The sequence below is a fragment of the Antennarius striatus genome, chromosome 21, assembly GCF_040054535.1.
Source record: "Antennarius striatus isolate MH-2024 chromosome 21, ASM4005453v1, whole genome shotgun sequence".
Taxonomy (NCBI): Eukaryota; Metazoa; Chordata; class Actinopteri; order Lophiiformes; family Antennariidae; genus Antennarius; species Antennarius striatus.
In genome coordinates, this window is record NC_090796.1 from 1,363,699 (window position 1) to 1,369,799 (window position 6,101).

General features: G+C 39.7%; 1 long non-coding RNA gene across 1 annotated transcript; it reads left to right on the forward strand.

The window, feature by feature from the left end:
• The first annotated feature begins 1,543 nt into the window (after window positions 1-1,543).
• On the forward strand, window positions 1,544-5,785 carry LOC137588920 (uncharacterized). Its single transcript, XR_011034105.1, has 3 exons — window positions 1,544-1,663; window positions 4,763-4,885; window positions 5,609-5,785. It is a non-coding gene; the product is annotated as an uncharacterized lncRNA (long non-coding RNA).
• The last annotated feature ends 316 nt before the right edge of the window (window positions 5,786-6,101 follow it).

Below are 6,101 nucleotides of genomic sequence, written 5' to 3' on the forward strand. Positions count from 1 at the left end.
ACTATATTTATATAATGACAATATTTACACAATGTACATGATTGATACAGCAGCAGATGATTAAAAATACAAAATGTGCAAAACTGCAAGAGGATGAACTTTTATTAAATGCTATCGACTGTTGCCTAGTCTGATGGGGGAGGGAAAGAAAGAGTTCCTTAATTCCAGCAGAACTACAACTAAAGACAATGTATAAACTGTAATCAGTCAAAAAAAAAAAAAAAAAATTGGACTATTATCGTTTTGTGCATGTTTTGACTGCAAGCAGTACAATTATAATACAAGATGATGTTGCTCGTTGCCTGCTGGATGTGTTTTAATAATGACTACTTTGCTGCTTTGAAGACCCAAACAGAACCACAGGGCAGAGACAGGATTCAGGCAAAAAATCCAAAAATCAGCAGCAGGGTGTGTGGAGGAAGAGGATCAGGAAGCTCCAGCAGGATGCTGGACAATATGTAAAATGTGGTATCTTTAACTTGGTTTTGTTCTTTTCATTCAGTGCTTGAGGGAGAGTGGCAGATCAACAAACTGATGAAGGCAGCTGAAAGTGACAGAAGCATGTTTCTCTGTATTATTTATTACTGAGCTGCAGTTTTAAAGTTTACGGCCGTCTGTTTGTCTAATCACAAATTCAGTAGAAGAGGATGGAACTTAATTTGTCGATCTTACCAGCAGTTTCATACAGGAAGTGCTTTTCTTTATGTATCATTTCGTAGAATGAATCTCTTCTTTTCTCATGAAGGACAGGAGCAAAGCTGGGTTGGCTAAACAACAGCGAGTCTCTGCCAAAGCATCCATGTTTCCATCCTGTCCTGTCATGAGCGTGATCCCCCAAAGCTTCATGGACGCGGCTTCCTGTACAAAAAAATAGGTGCTGATAGAACTGTTTACAACTTGGTCTGCATGTTGTTCTAACTGTCTGGGTAAATATTTCTGTCGTTGTTTCAAGTATTTATCGGCCACACAACTCAATATTTAAAGAAAAGAATGAAAGAAAAACAATAAAGTGAATAACAGGTGAAATGAAAAACGTATGTGCGTTAAGCATGTATTTTTGATTTTGGGGTCAGCTGAAGTTTATAACTTAATGTATGATAAAGTAACTTTATTATTCATGCTCTTAAATGTAAACCTTTTAACACCTATATTTAAATCCACTGAATTTTACTTTTTTCTGTCACAAATGATGATATAACATCTTCTGAATGTGGAGCCACACAATGATTTACTGACTGCTGACTGGAACGGTGATGTGATAAAACACTGGTCTCACTGGAAATGAATGGAATCGCCCTCCACCAGCATCCATCCTCCTCTGGTGTGTCCCTCAGACTGTGGAAGTCTGAACAAACACTCCACTGAGCCACTGGAACCCAGTGGCTGCATGCTTATTTTGTTTAAATTACTCTTATCCAGTGACCTCACTACTCTATCAAATAAGTCACAGATAAGCCAGTGGAGGTAACAACCCAGTGTGCAAACAAACACCTCCATTATAAATAGCCTCAGAGATCCCTTCTGACTACTGGGAGGAGAGAACGTTTCTTTACACACACACACACACACACACAGTTAGTGGTGCGTGTGGAGCAGCAGGACACCCCCTCGGTGGATCAGGATTACCCTGCTGCCAGTCTGGAGCTCGCACCAACGAGTCAGTGTGAGTTATGTAATATATCCTCCCTCACCTTTCCCCGCCAGGAGCGGACCGTGGCTAATTTATGGCAGAATTAGAATACTGAATGTACTCGGCTTATTCTTATTCAGAACCTGAGTTTTATAAAGTGAAGCAATCTGGAATAGCACAGCTTAAACATAAATAATAGTGAAATAATATTATGCCGTGTCATTCATAAAGGATTGCTCAGCGCGCCTGTCCTCTGCTTGACTTGTCCAGTTTGGACTTCTTGTAACAGTTTTTGTGCTTCACTCCTACTTAGTGATCAAAGTGAGCTAGAAAAGGATGATGATGCTTCATTGAAATATGCATTGTGATACCAGCTTCAAAGGCGAAGCAGTATTAAGATTCATAACTGTGGGCTTTGGAAAGGTACCTTTAGAAAATGATGGTAGCCTGAGCCGACGTTTGCAGATGATAATGCAAAGGTGAACGTGTTTTTCTAACTCGAGGGTGGAGGTGGTGATGGTAACGGCTGGAGTGAGGAGACAGAAAGAATGAGGAAACAATATCTTTAAACAATACCTTTTAAAATGAGGAACATAAAATCTTTTGTTGAAAAATGATAAAATATGGAATCAGAATGAATAAAATGATTAATTAATGCATTAATGCAAGGCTAAATTTAGTGAAATAAAATCTGCCTCGGAAATATGTAGTTTCAGAATTAACATACAGTTTATGCTCTGGGAAAATTATCTTGGTATGTCTAGTGAGCTAATGATGAAAGACAAACATACGCATGTTTGATGAATTATGAATGTATATATTTTAATTGGCAGAATGAGCACCTCATATTGTTCAAACACTCTTTTAAGATCTAGATTTGAGCTTTCAATAGAACGGTATGCATTGCTCCACTAGAAAAACTAGTCAAATTTAAGTTTATTTTTTTGTAATGTAAATTATCTGCAAAACGTAACACTGATATTCTGATATTTTTTGAATTTTTTTTCTCAGTGTATTCCTCAGATATTCCAAAAAATGATCATTATTAATCAAGATTGCCGTGGAGGCTTGTTGGTGTATACAAGATTGTCGCAGGCCGGTTTTTATGCTGCAGTCAGCTCCAGAATCAGAGGAGGGTTGTTTATAGAAGCAGAGACGCTCAGGAGGAGCATATCTTCTGGGCTGATCCCAGGAGCCGGACCTAATGAGAAACAACTGGTTGAAATTCAGTTCAATGGCTGCACAGATCTCTTTTTTTATGTTGCTTGGCCGCTCCGGAGCGTTCATCAGCTGTACCTCGAGGCTCATCTCCATCTCTTAAGTCTCCTCTGGCTGCTCTGGCTGTTTGTGGATTTCATGGATGGTAAAAAAGAAATTTGAGGCCCGCCACCTAACTCCCTTGTGTTATCTCTGCGCTCTTACACACATGCGCACACACACACACACAGGTCTTGTCTTGAAACAACAGACTACGATCGTACTTGTCAGGTCAAATCTGTTTCCAATTGGGTTTGGAGTTTTCTTGTGTTTAGACCTCACCCCGTTGCTTTTGTGAAGCATTACATCAGCGATCTGGTTGACTGTATCTGCGCTGAAGGTGCTCTTGCTGTCTTAATCTCTCACCCCACTCATGTTTGGAGTTGAGTCAGTTATCATTAACGATGAGATCACAGAGGGGTTGCTCTTTAGAGCGAGGGGTACCACGACCAAGTCGTTCAAATACAACAGTGCATTGCTGACCTTGTGCACAACATGATTTCTAGCTTAACACAGCATCCGTGTGGTGATTACATGTCTGGGCATACTGCGTTTTGGCAGATATGAACCCAGACATGAACCGTTCCAAGCTTTTAAGTCAATCTAATCCTGTCATCAGACCATCTCAGGACGGTGTTCCTCATTCAATTGGCATCTGAATGTTCTCCATCAGACGAGTGCTGGCAGAGGCAGGGGCTCATATTTGAACCAGGTGATGGAGTTTCATATCAGTATTTCTCATACTATAGACTAAATAACCACAAGACGGATTTATCATTGCTTTTCTGGTGTAATTTCTACCTTATGGATGAAGTTACCGCTAAGAAATTAGATATATTTTCTCACTTGATTCTATCAATGAGAAGATCTCTGAGGAATTAAACTAGTAGAACAAATGGGAACACAATGTTGAGACTGATGAACAATCACAGTCACAACAATCCACAGATGTATGGAAATTCAGTTGACTAGTGGATTACAATCTTAATCTGCAGATGCACATTATAATCTAACCATTTCACTTGCAAAATGTTTGTGCATTGTAGTGATTTCATTCAGGATTCCCATTTCTGCCAATATTTTGTCTAATTCAGGCAGACATTCATCTTAGGTAGATTGCAGATGGGTGGGCCTACCAATCAGAAGCCTTTAACTTGTTACAGCTATCCCTGTCTTAGATTACAGGAGGCTTTTGAGACTTTAATATTGATTCAGAGGAGACATCTAGTGTGGGATTAATGTCTGGCCTGGATTATTTGGGAATGAGAGGGATTTACAGAAATACAGATTTATTTATTTATTTATATCAAGGATCGACTAAAAATTGTAGTCTTCAAAACCAGACCAGTCAACTGAGTAGGAATTAGAGATGTCCAATCTCACAAGAGAAACAGCAATTTAGTTCGAAAAAAAAACAGGATCTCACCTAGAATATATGCAACAGGACAATCATAATAAAATAAATTAAAATACCAATTTACTCCCTGTGAAAGTAGGGGAGTTAGCATTCCATGAAAGATCTGAACCAACCAATGAGAGAGCAGTAGTCCAAAAATATGCTTGGCAAAATTTGAAGTGTATGCACAGAATAAAAACCAAATACAATATTAATGTTATAACTATTGTTACATAGATTATGAGAATTCCTTTTATTAATATATATTTCACATGTTTCAGTAGATCTACTCTTCTTCATACCGAACAGTGAGCGGCTTTGTAGCCCTGGAGGCTGGTGTTGGCCGACACACAACCATTGACAGAACGTGGATCTCACCTCCGGTTCCCACTGAGGAACAGATTACCTGTATTGACAGCATATTCTCACCACACACTCCTCCAGATTAGTCTTCTGCTTCTGTGCTTCTCCCCGTTCAGCAAGTTGCACCGCATCAGTCTTCATCTTCTTCACATCTGCTTCACCACAAGGTCACGAGAGTGATCTCGTGAGGAGGCCCAGCGCTGTCCTCTGGCACTATGGAGCGGGTTTAAGACTCAGAGGTAGACTGTTATGTGTGTGATACAATCCCATTTCACATTCAGCTGGGATTCAAACACTAGTGGTTGATGAATGTCTTTAGGATTCTACATCATTGGCTCAAATCATTGTATGACAGTTGAGGCACCCAGACCCAAGAAATCAATAAGAGGTAGAGGATCTGTCAGTATACACACACAGCTCAAATCAATGGGACAGGTTCACACTCAGACAAAAGCACTAGTGCATTGATTTAAAGTTCAATGAACTGTATTAATACCCTGTTGGGGGTATTCTTTATACTGTTGATCTATTAAACACATATACCAGCTGGCACACAGTCCTAAAGGCCCAGTAGACAAACATTGTAGAGATGGTTAGATGAAGGGCAGCCATGCGGCATCGTCCTTGCTCAAGGGCACCTTGGCAGTGCTCAGGAGGTAAACAGACTTCTCTAGCTACCAGTTCACACTCTAGACTTTGGTCCACACTGGTCTGGAACTGGCTACCCTTCAGTCCCAAAGCAAAGTCATAGTGAACTGAGCTACTGCTGCCCCTAAAAATATCAAACGAGGGAGAGAGAAGGTAAAATGTTGCCTGAAACCTTCACCAACAACAGATTTGTTTATTTTGTAATTCACATTATTGGAATATGGGCTCTTCATCATCAACTCTACAGAGCTTTTCAGCTTCTCAGAAATGTTGAGTCCATCATGGAGGCCTGAACCCTTCTCCCCTCTACCCAGACTCCAGCTGCAGCAGACAGCTGTTTTACACAAACCTGTACAGACTGTTCAGAGCCTGCCCAACACCAAACAGCAGATGGACGGAGTTAGAGTGAGATGGAGAACAGTGGAGCAAAGCTACAGGAGTCAGTGGAGGCTGGAACAAAGCTGAACAGATTGAATATCTGACTCATGTCTACTCTGGATATGTGCTGTCTAAATAAAATTACAATTGTCTGGTGGCCTGAGTTAGCGAGTCTGTATTTTTATTGAATTTGGCATCAAACGGTACAAACATTAGATATAATTTCCTGTTAAACAAGATATCAGATTGATATTAGATAAACACATACAAGTTAAACCTGCAGATATATGGATATAAGTATATATAAAGTTACATGAAACAACATGAATAGGGACAATTTTCAGATGTTTAAAATAAAGCATCCAAACACAAAAGAAATGCAAGTTGAAAACAATAAAAAATCAAGTTTTAACATATGGGAAAATAACA